Raw genomic sequence first — 16,654 nt, 5'->3', positions numbered from 1 at the left:
ACAATCCTGGCTGCGAGGCCACATTTTAATGGGAGCAACATAAATGGCTCCTGTGGGCTGTGCAATTTCAGGCCAAGTAAAGAACTCAGTGTGGTCGCAATTATGTGGAGCGCTTTACTATGGCGTCTCTGATAGCCTGAGCCAGTTTGGGACACAGAACCGTGCAAAATGCTTAGACATACCTTTTGTGAAACAAGAATGAATTCACAAACATCAGAAAAGCACTGAATCACAATACAATCATAATGTTCGATGGCACCTAAAAAAAATCGTGTTAAAAATGTTTTTCTTTTTGCAAGATTCATTACATGTATAGTCATTTAAGCATCAAAAGCATGCTGCATTGTATTAGCCATGTTTTAAATGGAGTACGTATGGTGGGACATCTTCTTATACACACTGCTGTGTTTAGAAACTTTAGCATTGGATACTCTAAGGTATTTTTTGAAAGAACACCTGAATTTTTCAGATGTCATTTCTGAGCTCTGTACAGCTTACTGGACTAGAATGCCCTTATTGTGCCCCAATTTTACTGCCCTTTAAGTTTCCTGCGTGGTAGCAGGTTTGGAAGAGCATTGTTGAAGAAACAGCAGCTGTCTTCATGCTTGCATGCCAGAGTCTGAGTCTGTGTTGCTGACTGCTTCCCTGCAAAAATGTGCCACCTGTCAGGACAGCTGGAAATGAAGCAGCTGATGCAATAAAAGACAACTTGCAAAGTTTGGTTCCACAGCAACTAATTTTTGAGTGAGGTTGTTTTTAGACCACTGGCACTCCTGAAGAGCAGCAGCTTTGTCACGACAAATGTCATAATTTTACTGCAGTACAAATTTCATATTACACGAAAATCGTGACAAATGTCATGTATCTTTTTTTTGACAGGGTGTGGTGCAAAGGAGGCAATGCATTGAAGACTCACTACTGTATGGCATGCATTAGCAAAACCTGTAAAGAAGGTGCACTTTATACACCCAAAAATACAGTAGTTCTGGATGTAGTTTATAATGCACTCATTATTGCATACTTCATGATGTGTTGAAATCTAGTTCTTTGGTGAGATTTCCCATTCACAGATGTGCAATGCAAGAATGCCAAAGAAATCTGTACATGTAAAATTACTATAAGTCAGGTGGTCAAATTTCTGCAGATGTGTTTCTTTAGCAGCAGGGACATACTTCATAAAATATGCCCCCCCCCCCTCCCTTTGTGGGTTGGGTAGCTTGGGTTAAAGGATGACATATTTCTGAAAAGTGAGAATAGGACAGACATGGATACATGTGAAGCTGCAATCAAAATGAGAGGCACTACAATTGAGGACTTTCTTGGCTCAAGCTTATTGCATTTTTTCAAGATTAAGTTTCTAGTTTGGTATTCTCAATTTCCAATGTGTCCCTAGTTAGCGGTTTTCAAAGAATAAGTGGGAAATGCACTTCGAATGTAAGAGAGCAATAGCTGAGATTTCGTAGTTTTTTCATAAGCTTTTGAATATTGTGCTGAAAAAAATCTCTTCAGATAAAAAGCTTTCTCAAATAGATGCGTGTTTAAGTGCGCATTTTATTTTTATTACTGGACCTTTTGCATATCTAATAATTTAAGGTTTGAGAATGCTGTCATTCTTGAATATGTGTTGAGTATAAACATCAGGAAATGCCTTCTAATGTGTAAATTTGTTCACTCAGGGAGGGGAATCTGGGGAAGTAGGTACTTAGCTAAATGCAACTAATAAAAACTGCAATTTAACTACAGAAGAAGCAGATTAAACAATTTTTGTAATATGTTGTTACTTTGGAATAATGAGGAGGACATTGCAGCATACAAACATGGATTGTGTGAGCTTGGATTTTCATGTTTTTTATGCCTCTGAATTATGGAAGCCCTCCATGGCATATATGGCTGGAGGTGCTGTGCGAGTTTGTCATGTCAACGATTGAGTGGTCGCCAAGGATGGGATGTAAGTTTGCACTCAGATCCTCGACATGCCATTCTTTTTTTCAAAGTATAGAAAAGGTTGTTTGCACTTAAAGTTAGCTTCCGAGGATTTTTTTTTTTTTTGCTAATTCTTGATGCACAATAATTGTTGCATGAGATAGAGAGAAAGCTATGACTTAAATTGCTGTATTTGTGCAATTGATTAGAAAAAAATATGGGGCACTTCCATTGTGTGGTGCGGAGTTCGATTTATTGAGCGAGCGGAGAAAGTGGAGTTAGCGTGAAAGGTTAGCATGAAACAGGCTCTGCATGGCAGAATTCCTGGATGTTGAATTTTATAACATGCGAATGGCAAGAGTTTAAAAATTCCCCGCAGTAGTGTCCTAGTGGTACGATCATCCACTTCGCTTGCAGGAGGTCCGTGGTTCAATCCCCAGAGTCACCAGCTACCCAGCTAGGTACAGTTGAGTGCAAGCTTTCCCATGGCAGGTGCTTGACTTGACTGTGTTGAAGTGCTTGGAAAATGAGTTTTGTTCTCACCTTGAGTAACAGATTAAATACCTTGTGCCATGGCGCTCTTTGGCCAAAGCTGCCTTTGTGACTTAAGAATTCATTATTGCCAAGAAAAAAGACAACCGTGAGAGAGCAAAGCAGGTTTTCCTGTTCAAAATATCGGTTTCAACCCAGTTAGCTTAGCCCTTGTCGACATTGTGTCATTGTAGCGAATGAATTAAACCTGATCAGTATTTTTAAACAGGAAAAATTGAATGGAAAACTGTTCGTCTCAAATGTGTTCATTTTGAAAAATGCAGCTGTTGACTGTGATCCACTTGTGAGTTAACACTTGCCCTTCTTAAAACTGTCATATCTTGGTGCAAGGTGAGAGCAGTTCTCTTACTAGGTGCTGCAGAATGCAGTCCAGATCAGAGTTATCATTAGCAGGGAACAAACTTTGCAAACATCCATTTGTCAATGGCATTGGCAAAAGTAAATAAATATGGCTTCACATCTTTTTAGATGCTTTGCCTTGTAAACCTGCCCCCTCCCCCCCCTTTCCCTCCTGATAACCTGCCCCTTGTGCACTCCGAAAAATTAGGTGGGGCTTGGCTGTAGTTAATCCCAGTAGGTTTCGAAAGTAATACAGTAGAACTCGGATATATCGAACTCGAAGGGGATCGCAAAATAGTTCGATATATCGATAATTCGATATACAGAAATCGGCCTGGGACAGAATTTACGATGCGAAAAACGATACCGTATTTGTCGCGTAATCAACCCACTCGCATAATGAACCCACACTCCACTTTTGCACCCAGAATTTGGAAAACAAAAAGAAAAGAAGCGTTATATAGCTCGCTCACAAGCGATTGAGCTATCTCAGCGACGAGCGGCAGCGACAGATCGAAAAATTTCTATCTTTTGGAACTGCTTCCCTCTCGCCGCTCGAGCCACCGCGGCAGCTCAAAACAAGGTTTCTGTGTCGCCGCGGCGAGGCGTTTTCGCTTGCATGTCGATGGTGCGAGTCACTCCGTTTCAGTGGTCTCATCCACAGCTCGTTTCTTGGCAGCGTGCCAAGATGCTGCGCAGCGATAACGTCGCGGCGTGTTTATCTTTTGATAGCTCCTGCAGTGGCGGGGAGCGAACTTACAGCTGATTGCACAAGCCAGGTTCGATTTATCACGCCGCGCTTGGGGCGGGCGTAGTCCACTGCCACAAAATAATTGGAAAGCGTGATAGCTAAATGCTGTTGGAAGCGAAAAATGCTAAAAGCCGGTGTCATGATCGCAGCAGACCGCATGCTTTCGTTGACTGATACATGCAAGAAACGACTCCTGCAAAAGAATAATAATAATAAAAAAAAGAACTGCCACTTCTTCACTTCCCGCAACCCCGATATGCTACACCGCGCATATAGTACAACGATAAGAATGAACGACTCTCGCAAAAAAAAAAGAAAGAAGAGAGACAGAGAGAGAGAGAAGGAGATCTGCCGCTAATTGGCACCATAGCCACGTTAGCCGCGGCGCGCAGAGGGTTTGCAACACGCGCTGGAGAAAGCGTGTTATGTCTGAAAAGGGGCTGAGCTGGCTTGGCGCATGCGTAGCGCGTGCTACTGATAACGAAGGCCGGAAGAGAGGAAGGGGAGAGATAGCTAGGCAAAGGAATGGTCACACCCTTGCGTTTCGCTATATTGCATTTTTCCCCTCTCGTTCCCACCCACTCTCCCTAGTTCATTCACGCACACGGCTTGAAAATGTCACGTACGTGCTGGCGCGCGGGAAATGATAACGCAGCTGAGCGCGCCTTTGAGGAATGGGCGCGGCGCTGCCCTAGACCACCCTAGACCAGCCGTCGCCGAACTGTCCCCTCTCAATCCTTCCGCGGCGCTTGGCTTGAGAACATCACATGGCAAACGGCCACGGGTGATGCGATCGTCTTTGTGGATGGCACACTTTCCAGTGCGTGGTGCGGAGTTCGATATATCGAACGACCGGTGAAATTGAGTTCGATATATAACACGGCGATATATAACACGATATATAACAAGTGTGGAGTGAAAGCTTTGGTTGTGGGCGACCAAGTGCTGCATCAAACACAACCAGCGTTCTGACCAAACACATCAAACTTTACAGGCTTGACTTGCCGGCAAATGCTTTCTTGCTCCGCTCAGACAGCTCACTGCAGTGGCATGTACACGTGCAATGTGGGAACTACCCTTCTTCTCTCTGCGTCAGTGCGTGCACTTGCTGGGATGCCACTACCCTCCTCCTTCTCTCTGTGGCAACCTGACAAGTCATAGGGCGACCTGTGAACAATTTGAGCATGTGCAGTGAGGCTGTGTAAGGAGGCACATGATGCCGCCACGAGTCAGTGCAGCTCTTTCGAGGCCAAAGCTTTTGTTTTATATTTGTTCTTTTCATGCCATCTGTAGCCTCAGATGCACAGTTTCTTTAACTGGTGGTCAGTGAGAATAATCAAAGTTTTCACCGGGAAAAAATCTGCTGCAGCAGCAGACTGTAACTTGGTACCTTCCCCCATGATCATTAAGCTGGGCCGCTTCTGTGTGTATGTGCATTGTGACCCAAAAGGGGAGGAAAAGGCATTAAATACTAATTACTTTGCTGAAAATTTTAAAATAACAAAAATGTAATAAAATTACATAATTACTGCTCCCAAAATGTAATGGCATTATTAACTTCACAGTTAATAATGCGATCACTTCTGAACTATTTTTGAGTTTTAGTCCATACAAGCCTGAGGAAATCTAGTAAATAAAACAACACTACCTCTCTAGACATGCCACATGCATTATTTTGTCTTTCTGCCAAATTCCAACAAGACTTCCTCCTTTCCTCTCTGTCTCCTACAGCATGCGCTATGGCAACAAAACTACAAAAGCAGAGGCATCGTCGAACGCTGCAACTTTCATAGTGCTCAAGACAGAAATGAGCAGTGAATCTATCTTGCTGACTCGGAGCTGTCTCCACCGTTTCAAGTGCCCGAAGCAGCTAGGTTATATATTGGTTCTGTGGTCATATGAATAGACCTCGGCACGTTGCGCTTAGTAATGTTCACGCCATGGACCTTTCCACATTGTGTCCTAGCTGATGCAACAGGGCATGTCACTGCATTCTCCTCACTAGTTCTGAACTCCAGCTGTCCTGCACCATCTGCCCTGCAGTGTTCTCTTGATGCATTATATCTTGCTGCTTGGGGAATGGTTATGACCAGTCATGGAATAGCCGCAGTAAATGACCTGGTTACACGGGACACTGCAGGTCTCAGACATGGAGTTCTCAACTCTGCCTTTTGCTGATCTGTTAAGCTGGCCTAGGCTTGCCGCGTGTTGTTCCTGCTTTCACGGCACTCTAATGCGTTGTCTATTTAAAGAATAGTGGTGCGCATGAGTAAATTCGAAAGGAATTAACTTTTCTGCAAAATTGCTGCCCTAAAGTATTCCAGTACAATACTAAACTACCACATTAGAAAAGTAATTCATTTCATTACTAGTGAACGAGAAAAGAAATTAAATTACAGTAATAAAATTACTGCCATGTCTGGTCATATGCATAGACCTCGGCACGTTGCGCTTAGTAATGTTCACGCCATGGACCTTTCCACATTGTGTCCTAGCTGATGCAACAGGGCATGTCACTGCATGCTCTCTGGCCATCGGTACATGATCGTGCTTAAGTTTATCTGTGAGCTAGCGGTCGCTTCTGTGGGGAAAGAGCAAGTTAACCTGAGTGACAAGTGCAGTTGATATTGCCGCGAAACCGCGATGTTTTTTTAAGGGGGGAGTAATGCCACGAAACCTCCAAAACAGTATTTGTTGTTTTTTAACAGCCGCCAGCATATGGGCTTATCACTCTGATTCTGGACCGCGTTTCAGTTCCGTAATCTTTGTTTGTTGGTGCTCGATGTCGCAAGTCACACCTTTATCAGTTTTGTTGTAGCGCAAGATGCACCGAAATCTGTCTCGAAGGTTCCGGCCACTCGGGTGTCTTTCCACAATGTTACAGCCCGTGCTGGTAGCTGTTTGCGACGTTATCTAGATTGTTCTGTGCAGCCTTTAAATTGAGCGTTGACGAGTGTGATGGGAATTCTTTGTTCGACGATCGACGAGCACGTTTGTTTCTGTCGCCGCCGCCGAGTTGCTTAGTTCTTTTGCGGGCGCAAGTCAGCCCAAATAAAAAGTTTCTTTAGTGCAATCATCGACCCTTCATGTCTGTCGTCGACCTCGTCACCACTACGTGACAATATCATTTGGAAATATCAGTGTCACTGCCAGTTTAGATGAGCTTAAAATTCATAATTCCTGAACAGTTAGTAGGTTCGAGTGGCTAAAATAGTGAAAGTGCAGCACCAGTTCAATCAAAAAGAGAACGCTACTAAAAGTTTGAAATTTAAAATTTTGCACACCTGAACTATTTTTATTTCAACTTTCATCAGCAGTGCCGGTCCTGAGTGCGACTTTGCTGGCACCTGTATGCCGTTAGCTGGTTATGGTATGTCACACTGCTGTATATTCTTGCTTCATGTCATAGACACTCTGAGCGCTGCAATGCATCCATGCGTGTTTGTCTGCTTGGTTGTATGGAATGCACCATATACAGTTATACATATTCATACATATTCCAAAAACAGCTGAAATTTTTGCATTGAGTTAGAGTGCAGTTTTTCTGGCTGACACTGTGTGCTAGATAGGGCATGTAATGCTGCTTCAAATTTCTTTTGCAGCATTCATTTCACATCCAAGAGGATGCGAGGGGTGGAGCGCTGTGCATGAGGATGTAACGTGGTGTTCCCTTTGGGCAGTGCCCGTGTAACGCAGTAAGTAGCTTAAAGCGCATTGAACTGCTGCGGCATGATGCTTTCCTTGGCAGTTTAGCTGCATTTTAATGTTACATATATTGATTTGTTTCAAATACACTTGGGTCTTGGTCTATGAGGCTCAATATGAGGTATTAGGCCCTCTCATTGAGCAAGTCTTGCAGGGGGCATTGGTTACAGCAGATGTTTGTGTGTACTGTGCGACACCATGAACCCTGAGCACCCATGCTTAGCCATGTATGGCATCGTCATGGTAAAAAGAGTAAATGGTAGCGTAACTCCCATAGAACCCTGCGTGTCAACTCTGAGCAAGGCTTTAGTTTCTTGGCGCCCCCTGCGAACTGTGCGGCAAAGCAATCACGTGACATTATGACGTCAGAAAAGCTCGTGACGTCACAGTGACGTATCATTGGCAGGAAATTTGATTTTTTTTTTATTTTTAGAGAAAAACAAGGCCAATGACAACGGAGGCAGAACAATGCTTGGATAAAGCGGAAAAATGGACACCGTGACTGTTCAGCCAACAAAACTTGACATGGATTTCTACTGTCAAGTTTTACGTTAACTGAAATTTTACGGCATTTTCAACCACCTTATTATAGCATCGTTCTTCCTCCGTCGTCGTTAGCCTAGTCTTTCGTCGTGCGTCATGTAAACGCATTATGGGGCTTATTCTTCGGGCACGTTTGTGAACAAGGGCCTTCAAGTGAATTTGGCAAGCACATGGATAGAATCACATGGCTTGAGGCATTTCACTAAGGGCATAAATGAGTGAAGCTATACTGCATCGAAAGCCAGGCTTTATTAATTCACTGTTACTTACATCGACGCATCATAACAATGCAAATCTTGAACTGTAGGAAAGCAACCACCAGTCATTCGTCTGTCAGTCTTCATGAAATCCTGGTGATAACAAAATGACCTGAGCGTAGGTCTCCAAACGAGACGTGGGGAGATTATAAAAGGGTGAGAGATTTTGTGAACAAGTAAAGTACATATCAGTGCCAAAGAGTAATGAAAAAAATTGGCTGGGGCTTAGCTTTGGTTAAGCCTGGTAGGTTGCGAAAGCCGTGGATACAGTCAGCTTCTCTGTTCAGAGCATCCATAATGTTCCATTCTGGATTATCGTCAGATGAGCAGGATTCATGAGAAGATCGACGTGCCCGCCAAGCTGCATCTTGAGCATGCTGTCGAGCGAGATGCTTTTCACACTGTTCATCTGTCTCTGTAGCTTTCCGTTGCTTCCTAGCAGCAGCGAGGCGACGAGTCTCTTGCGGAGGCATGGCAACTGACTTGGCAGATGGTGAACGCTAGTATATGCCCCGGCTCCGCCACCTACCTCTCTATTGCGACGTCAAAGCGAGCGCAGGGCCTCCAACAGAAGGAACACAATGCGCCACGTCTTCACACGTGCTACTGACCGCCTCTATGCGACGAATCGACTTGCTAGCCTGTCTCTCACCCTGGTATGACGTCAGAGGTCATTCTAAAGGTCAAACGTGGCTACTGGCCGCCGCTACGTGAAAGGCCATTCATGAGCGTAGTATTGCGTTCGCAATAAAATAAACGGGATAACTGTAACACTAGCATTAAAACGCCAATCTGTAAGAGCTCAGGTAAGAAATTCAAATTGGGATTGTTATTAGAAGTTAATGCGTCTGAGAAGTGAAAATAACAGCGATACAGCTTCGCTCCCTACAACTAAAATTTCGCCTTGTTCTCGATTCCATTCATTTACTAGCACTTCATTTGTCGCTGAGAGGAGTCAGTGTGAGGCTACAAATTTACAGCTTCAACATTCATATACATGAGAAAGACCCCACTGACAATAGGAACCTCCCTGAGATACCATCTAAAGCACATTCAGCGAATGTTAATTGGTGTGGTAATGCGACGCAGTAAGCAAAACATGCAGCAAACGGAGTGGAACAGAAGGCTTTGCGCAATGTGACATGCGTCTTGGGGGCAATAAAATCTCACCTTCCCCATTTAATTAAAATAGATGCAGCGAGATGCCGCTCATGCAAACATGTTTTCGTAAAACAAGTCGCCACTTTTGCGACGTGACTGGGCGGCCGAGCTGGCCAAGCCGCCAAGCTGTGACGCAGCATTGTCCCATCGTCCCGCAATGCGCACATGCAGCGGCAGTCAGTTTTTCATCAGGCACGCACAGTTTTCATCTTGCTGTAAAGCACTACCACAACCAGCAGAACGAAATACTGACTGTTTGACACAGATAACCCACTTTAAATGCAGCATGCAATGTTGAACGTTGACCCGGGGCCGATGACTCATCCACACCGCAGGTGAAAAAGCTTTGTTCTGAGCCATATCTGAGCTTTGGGCAACTACGCAGCAGATACTAAATGGCCAAGAGAGGTCAGTACAAACAAGTTAAAATATTGTTATAGACATGACACGTTTTTCTTATGCAAGAAATAAAAACTGCGTTCACTTCTGCACGTGAATATTATATTTACTTTCTAGTTCTTAGCAGTAATTTTATTTTTTGATTTAATATTTTGCCAGGCAGTTCGCAGGGGCCCTCTGCATCGTTCATCACCATCGAGTTGATGCCACTGGCAGTAGGCAGCTTCACGCACTTTGTTCCAAGTAGTGTGATCTGTTGCTTTGACCGTGGCATCGCCATGTCTGGGAAAAAGGGGATCCCGGTGGTTAAGCTGATGCTGAATGTTCCAACCTTTAAAGGGATAGGGACACCAAATTATTGTGCTGTACTTTTGCATTGTAAATAGTGCGTAGCGATTCTGTAAGCATGGAGCATGGTGTTAGAAACCGAAAATCGCATTAAATAGTTTATTATCATCTTATTAGTATGCAGCAGTTTTGGTTTCAATTCGTAGTTGCAAGGTTTCTACTTGACGTCAAAAAACAGAAGACATAACATTGAAATGTCACGTGGGCCAAAAACTCGTGACGTCAAGGAGCAGTTGCATCGTCTGCCCTGTTTGCAGTGTGACTCCGCCGTATGTTCTCATGGCACAGTCACACTGCAGAAAGAGTTGGTCAACTGTATCTAGTTCACTATATACAACTGCATCTGTAAACATGTTTGCTTCATTTCGGCGATCTTGTCACGCTGCGCCAACACGAAATATTCGGAAACATGCCATTGTCGCCTGCAAACAGCTGTCGCCAACAGTGCCGATGTCAGCCACTCGCTTCGCTACAATGTTGCCCAAATTCCTATATTATGCGAGCGGCTGGGAAAAATTGATGCAGCGCGCGTAAATGCTCATGAGTATGTAGTTTGAACGGCACTGGTCGAGTCACCCTTTCGTGCGTTGTTTTGAGCGTCGCCTCATGTGTGCGAATCTGGTGATCGTTTAGCGAAAATCTACAAATTTTATCGAATGAAAACAGTCATAGAGTATAGTTTTGGCAATAGTGAACTGAAATTGGCAATTGACATCGCAGGAAGCGTGTAAAATCATCACAAAGTGCTGGTGTTACTCCGGTGCGCCGAGAAATGCTGCAAGCAGCTCGGAACAGTAGGCATTACTTGTGGAGAGAAAATTAGGCCGATTGAGGATAGTCTTCATAAACAGGTTTTATCGAGCTCATTTTATTATGAGATAGGCTTCTATAGTCAAGTGGTGACGGAAGACGAACCTTTATTACAGTGTTGAGTCGCTGACCCGTTCTGAGTGCTGTCCGGCGAAGCCAACTAGGCCTAGCGACGAGTAGTGCAGGCAGAGAGCAGTGCAGTTAGTCGCCAAGCACACCTGCGGGAGGCGCCGTAGCCGAAGGCTTCACACTTGTGCAGGCATGCTATTGTTGCACGAGTATAGCAGGCAGTCCTGATAATATTTGTCTTTTCTGGTACAAAGCCAAGGAGTGCTACACTGCCTCACTGCTGCATCGCTGGTCAATCCGGTATCGCCTACGGCGACCGACACTGCTGACCATTGCCGCGCCGTCGGCCGCAGCCTTCGAAAATTTTAGCGAATGAATATTGCCATTAAGCGTAATTTTGGTTACAGTGTAGCTGTCGTGCTGTCCATGCGTTAGAACTGTTAGAACGCTACAGGTGCGAAAGAACAGCTGAAACGAGCTGACCAGCAGCATCGTCTCTTACGTCAGAAAACTGTTCAATGACGTCACAAATACTTGATTATGGTTTTTTCAGTGAACCTACGTCACAGTAAATGCACTAGCGATAGGTCCGGAATGCAAGAGTGAGCATTTTCACAAACCTAAAAAAGGAATTAATATATTTTCTACGCTTCCCTAGAGTCTAACACTTGATTGTGATGGTCTTCAAACACAAAGGTTTCTCGTGACAAGCTTTGCACAACCTTGTAATATGGTGTCTCTACCCCTTTAAGGCCCCTTGGCAGAGGCAACACACCACTTTGGCCCATGCTTCTCATAGATGGGCCTCTGGCCGAACCACCTGGGGGATAAGTTCCCTCTATCTTTTGCTTTCCTATCTTCTTTCTTACAACTGTCCTATCTCCTCCTCTTTTCTTGGATTTCTGCTTCCTCCAGGTAGCGAGGATTAACTATGTGTGGCTAACCACCCTGCGTTACACAATATTTGGTTATAGTCAGGGTGTACGGCTGGCGTGGGCTGGACTTTCTCAGAAAGCTCCTGCTCCGTCCCCTTGTTGGGATTGGTGGTGGGTGGCCACCACCCTGGCTGAACAACAGCAGTATTTCATGGCTTCTCAACTCTCACATGATCGATCCCGAAAAAGGGGTCGTAACTTACGAAACCTCCAAATTCTTCTTAAAAAGGCAAACAGGTTCCCACGCTTTCATATAGTACACAGTGACAACACTAAGAAAAGACCTAGACAAATCTCGCCTAGTGACCAAGATGTTGACGGAAGCAATAGGTCAGGGCTACAAACTGAAGAAGCTGCAAAACGGAGACCTTCTGCTAGAAATCCTGTATATTCATCAGCAGGAAGAACTGTCCACATTCATTCAAGTCTTTCGGCGAAATCTCAGTGATGATCAGTTCACATCGTTCTCTAAACACTGTCTGCGGAGTTATCTTTGATGATGATCTCAGATGCCTAACTGAAAAGGAGCTCTTGGAGGGCTTCATAGACCAAAACATGACAAATGTGTATAGAGGCGTGATAAAGATTCCTACAAAGCACCTAGTCCTGACGTTTGCATCAAGCATTCTTCCTGAATTAGTCGAAATAGGCTATGTAAAACCAACTCGGGAAATATATTCCAAATCCTTGATGCTGCTTCAAGCGCCAACGTTATGGTCACGGCTCTCGAACCTGCCTGGGCCAACTCAGATGTGCAAAATATGCTTCCCATGAACACGATTCCCAGAAATGTAAGGTCTAGCCACAATTGTGTGTCAACTGTGAGGGTAGTCATCCTGCCTACTCACGCACATGCCCCGTATGGAAGCAAGAAAAGGAAATTATTACCATCAAGGTCAAAGAAAACATAACTTTCCGGGAAGCACGAAATCATGCTTTGTAAAAAATTTGTATATTCTGTTGTGGCGCAACAGGGCACAGCACCACAGCAGCCTCTGGCACCTGCCCAAGCCACAGACAGTGAACTTGGAGCAGGGCCACCTGTGGCCTCGGTGCCAGTGACCAGTGCTGTGCCACGGCCAAAAAAAGCAGGCTGCACAGACCTCCATGTCAGCCAGCCACAAGGCTTCTCCCCATGCATTGAGGACAAACACAAACCCGTGCATTCCACACGGGTGTCCAGCGTATCTGAAGACGCGATGCACACGAGCCAAGGAAGTCCTATGCTGTCGACATCAGATGGGTGGCGCAGCTCCTTGAATTGACAAAAAAAGCCATGAATCAAAGGGCCCGAAAAAAATTCCTAGCTTTCTGTGAACATTTAATGCACAATGGCTTTTATACACTAGAACTGCAGTTTCTGGAAATGAAAAATATCAATTAAAAAGTATTCAGCCTGATTGCGGTGGCCGCTTTTCATTGGAGGCGAAAAGCAAAGTGCTTGGTGTGCTGTGCGATGTCAGTGCACGTTAAAGAACCCCAGGTGGTGGAAATTTCCGGAGTCCTCCACTACGGCATCTCTCATAGCCTGAGTCGCTTTGAGACGTTAAACCCTACAAACTAAACCAAACTAGAACTGCAGAGGACTTTTAACTAATATGAATGACATTAAATATTTATTTGCCACAAACTCACCTCTAGCCTTGTGTTTCCAAGAAACATATTTAGGCCCCAAACACAAGAATACAGTCGAACCCGGATATATCGAACTCAAAGGGGATCGCGAAATAGTTCTATATATCGATAATTCGATATACAGAAATTGGCTTGTGACGGCACTTATGATGCGAAAAAACGATACCGTATTTGTCGCGTAATCAACCCACTCCCATAATGAACCCACCCTCCACTTTTCCCTTTGAGGAATGGGCGCGGCGCTGCCCTAGACCAGCCGTCACCGAACTGTCACCTCTCATTACTTCCGCACGCGGCTTGAAAACGTCACGCGGCAAACGGCCGAGGGTGATGTGATAGTCTTTGGGGAAGGCACACTTTCCAGTGCGTGGTGCGGAGTTCGATATATCGAACGACCGGTGAAATTGAGTTTGATATATGACGCGGCTTTCCTATACTTTTACATGGGATTTTCGAGGGGATATTCTGTGAGTTCAGTATAACCAAAATTCAATATATCCGGGTTCGACTGTATACTTAAAACCTATGCAGTCTTCCGTCATGACCGAGAGCAGGCTCTCAGGCTCTCAAATGGCATTGCTATCATAGTAAAAAATGGAGTAGCAGTTCGAGAGCACAAACTTAAAACTCTGCTTGAAGCTATAGCGGTGACCTTACAGGCTTTTAAAGCAATAACTGCGTGCTGCTTATACTTACACCAACACCTTAATTTTAGTATTCACAAATTAGAATGTCTTTTAGAGCAGCTTCTAGAGCCATTTTTAATAGTTGGAGATTTTAATGCACACTCCAGCCTTTGGGGTAGTGGAAAAGCAGATACGAGAGATGAAGTCATATAGGATTTCATGGTGTAATAATATCTGTCTACTTAACACCAAGAAACCAACCTATTGTTGACCTAGTTGAGGAAGATAGAGCTGTATTGATTTATCTCTCAGCTCACCCTCTATTTTTGCACATTTTAATTGGGACGTATTAGACAATTCATATGGAAGCGGACACTTACCTGTACTAATCAGCTTAACATCTTCACCACAAATCATCCCAATAAAGCCACAATGCTCGAAGCTTCATTTAGCCGATTGGACACCCTTCCAAGAGAAGACCAGCCTAGATAAAATTATTTTGGATAATTAGGTGAACTTCGTGATGCTTACACAAATTGTATCATTACTGCAGCACACATAGCAATTCCTCAGTCCTCTGGAGTGGTGAAACAAAAGTATGGTATTCAAAGGAATGTAAAGAAGCAAAAAGGAACAAAACAAAGCTTGGATAATTTTTTGCAGGTACTCAGCACAGGACAATTTCATAAAGTTTAGAAAGGCAACAGCCAAAGCCCGATACATCTGCCGCAGTGCCGAAAAGACTTCCTGGCAGAATTTTGTATCTTCAATAAACAGCTTAACATCAAAGCAACTGTGGGAACAGGTTCGAAAACTAAATGGCAGCTACTCTCTATTCACCGTTCCCCTTCTAACAGCCCCCGTGTACAGACAACTATTTAAGAACAGGCCAACATTTCAGGTGAATATTTTTCTGCAGTTTCCATTTCATCACACTACACTGAAACGTTCCTAAAATACAAAAACATAGTCGAGAAACAAAAACTCCCAACAAGCAGTGGTACAAAAGAACCATACGATAGCTTAATTACACTACAAGAAGTAAAAAAAGTCTTAGCTGCCAGTAAGCAGACTGCACTCAGTCGTGATAAGATTCACTATGAAATGCTCGCCCATCTATCCGAACCCGCTATAGAGGTACTATTAAAATTTTTAACAAAATTTAGGTAGTAGGAAAACTGCCAGTGTTATGGAAAAAAGCTGTTGTCGAACCATTTTTGAAGCCTGGAAAGAAGCTGACATCGCCTGGTGGCTTTAAACCGATTGCTCTCACCAGCTGTTTAGCAAAATCATTTCAAAGTGTTTTAAACTTTTGTTTTAGAATCCCACGAAATTTTAAATATTCATCAGTGTGGCTTTAAAGAAGTATGCTCAACAACTGATCATCTCGTGCATCTCGAAAATGCTATCCGAGAGGCTTTTCTACACAGACAGCATAGTCTTGCTTTTTTCTTTGACCTGGAGAAGGCATATGATACAACTGGGAGGTTTGGGATATTGCACGACCTGGCAGATTTAGGCATACGTGGCAGAATGTTAAAAGGTTTAAGCGACTTTCATCCACATCGTTCATTTCAAGTACGCCTTGGGGACCACCTTATTAATGACCTTTTTCAGGAGAATGGTTTTAGGCACAACACTTTTCGTTGTAAAAATGAATACAATGAACAAAGTAATGCCAAATTACATAATGTTTTCACTATATGTGGATGACCTTCAAATAGCCTGCATATCGTCCAACATGTTCACATGTGAGAGACATGTCCAATTTACAATAAATATAAGCTGACAAAGTGGGCCAGTGAAAACAGATAAATTTTCTCCGCAGAAGACAATGGCGGATATGTTTTCACTCAAATGAGGCATATAGCCCAACCCTACCCTACACCTAAATGAAATCGAATTAACCATAAACAATGAACACAAATTTTTAGGCATTACTTTTGACAAAAAATTCACTTTTCTTCCCCATATACAACCTCTAAAGAAAGCCTCCAAATCTCTAAACATACTGAAGTTTCTTCCACGTAAACATTGGAGATCTGATAGAGCATGCCTTTTACACACACATCGCTCTATTATACGCTCCTCCTTAAACTATGGAAGCACAGTCTATGGGTCAGCTAGGCCATCATATTTAAAAAAATTAGACTCTGTGCATAACTTAGGCCTCCCCCTTGCTTGTGGTGCATACAGAACGTCTCCTGTGGACAGCCTCTGTGTGAAACTAATGAGCCTTCACTGAAAGTTACACGAGCTTCACTTACACGTACTTATGTCCTCAGAATAAATTCACAGATATAACACCTGTTTTATTCAGTAGTCACAACTTGCCCCTCCCAAGTCATTTTCACAACTAAACCACAGTCGACAAGGCCATTGATAGTGGGGTTTGAAGATGTAAGTAAAACCTCGTTGATACGTTTTTTTTTTAAATGCGAGAAAAAGACGTATTATCCGGGAAAACGTATGATCCAAACTCACCTTGATTCCGAAAATCAAGACTCGAGAACGATGTGCAAGGGCATTTATTTCCATTTTCACTGCTTAAAGTAGTCGGCCAGCGTTCGCTGATGAAGGGTGCGACCATTAGAAAGGTAG

At 43.8% G+C, this 16,654-nt stretch overlaps 1 long non-coding RNA gene across 1 annotated transcript in view; it reads left to right on the top strand.

Moving 5' to 3' along the window:
- The first annotated feature begins 7,074 nt into the window (after positions 1 to 7,074).
- LOC146183119 (uncharacterized) overlaps positions 7,075 to 16,654 on the top strand; it is a 38,928-nt gene continuing 29,348 nt past the window's right edge. Inside the window, exon 1 of the long non-coding RNA XR_014708466.1 lies at positions 7,075 to 7,260. This is a non-coding gene — a long non-coding RNA (uncharacterized LOC146183119). The remainder of the gene's footprint in view (positions 7,261 to 16,654) is intronic.

This window comes from Amblyomma maculatum, chromosome 7 (assembly GCF_055883805.1).
Source record: "Amblyomma maculatum isolate TAMU_Amacu chromosome 7, ASM5588380v1, whole genome shotgun sequence".
NCBI lineage: Eukaryota > Metazoa > Arthropoda > Arachnida > Ixodida > Ixodidae > Amblyomma > Amblyomma maculatum.
Note: the sequence above shows the minus strand (reverse complement) of the source record. Positions and strands in the feature narration are given on the sequence as shown.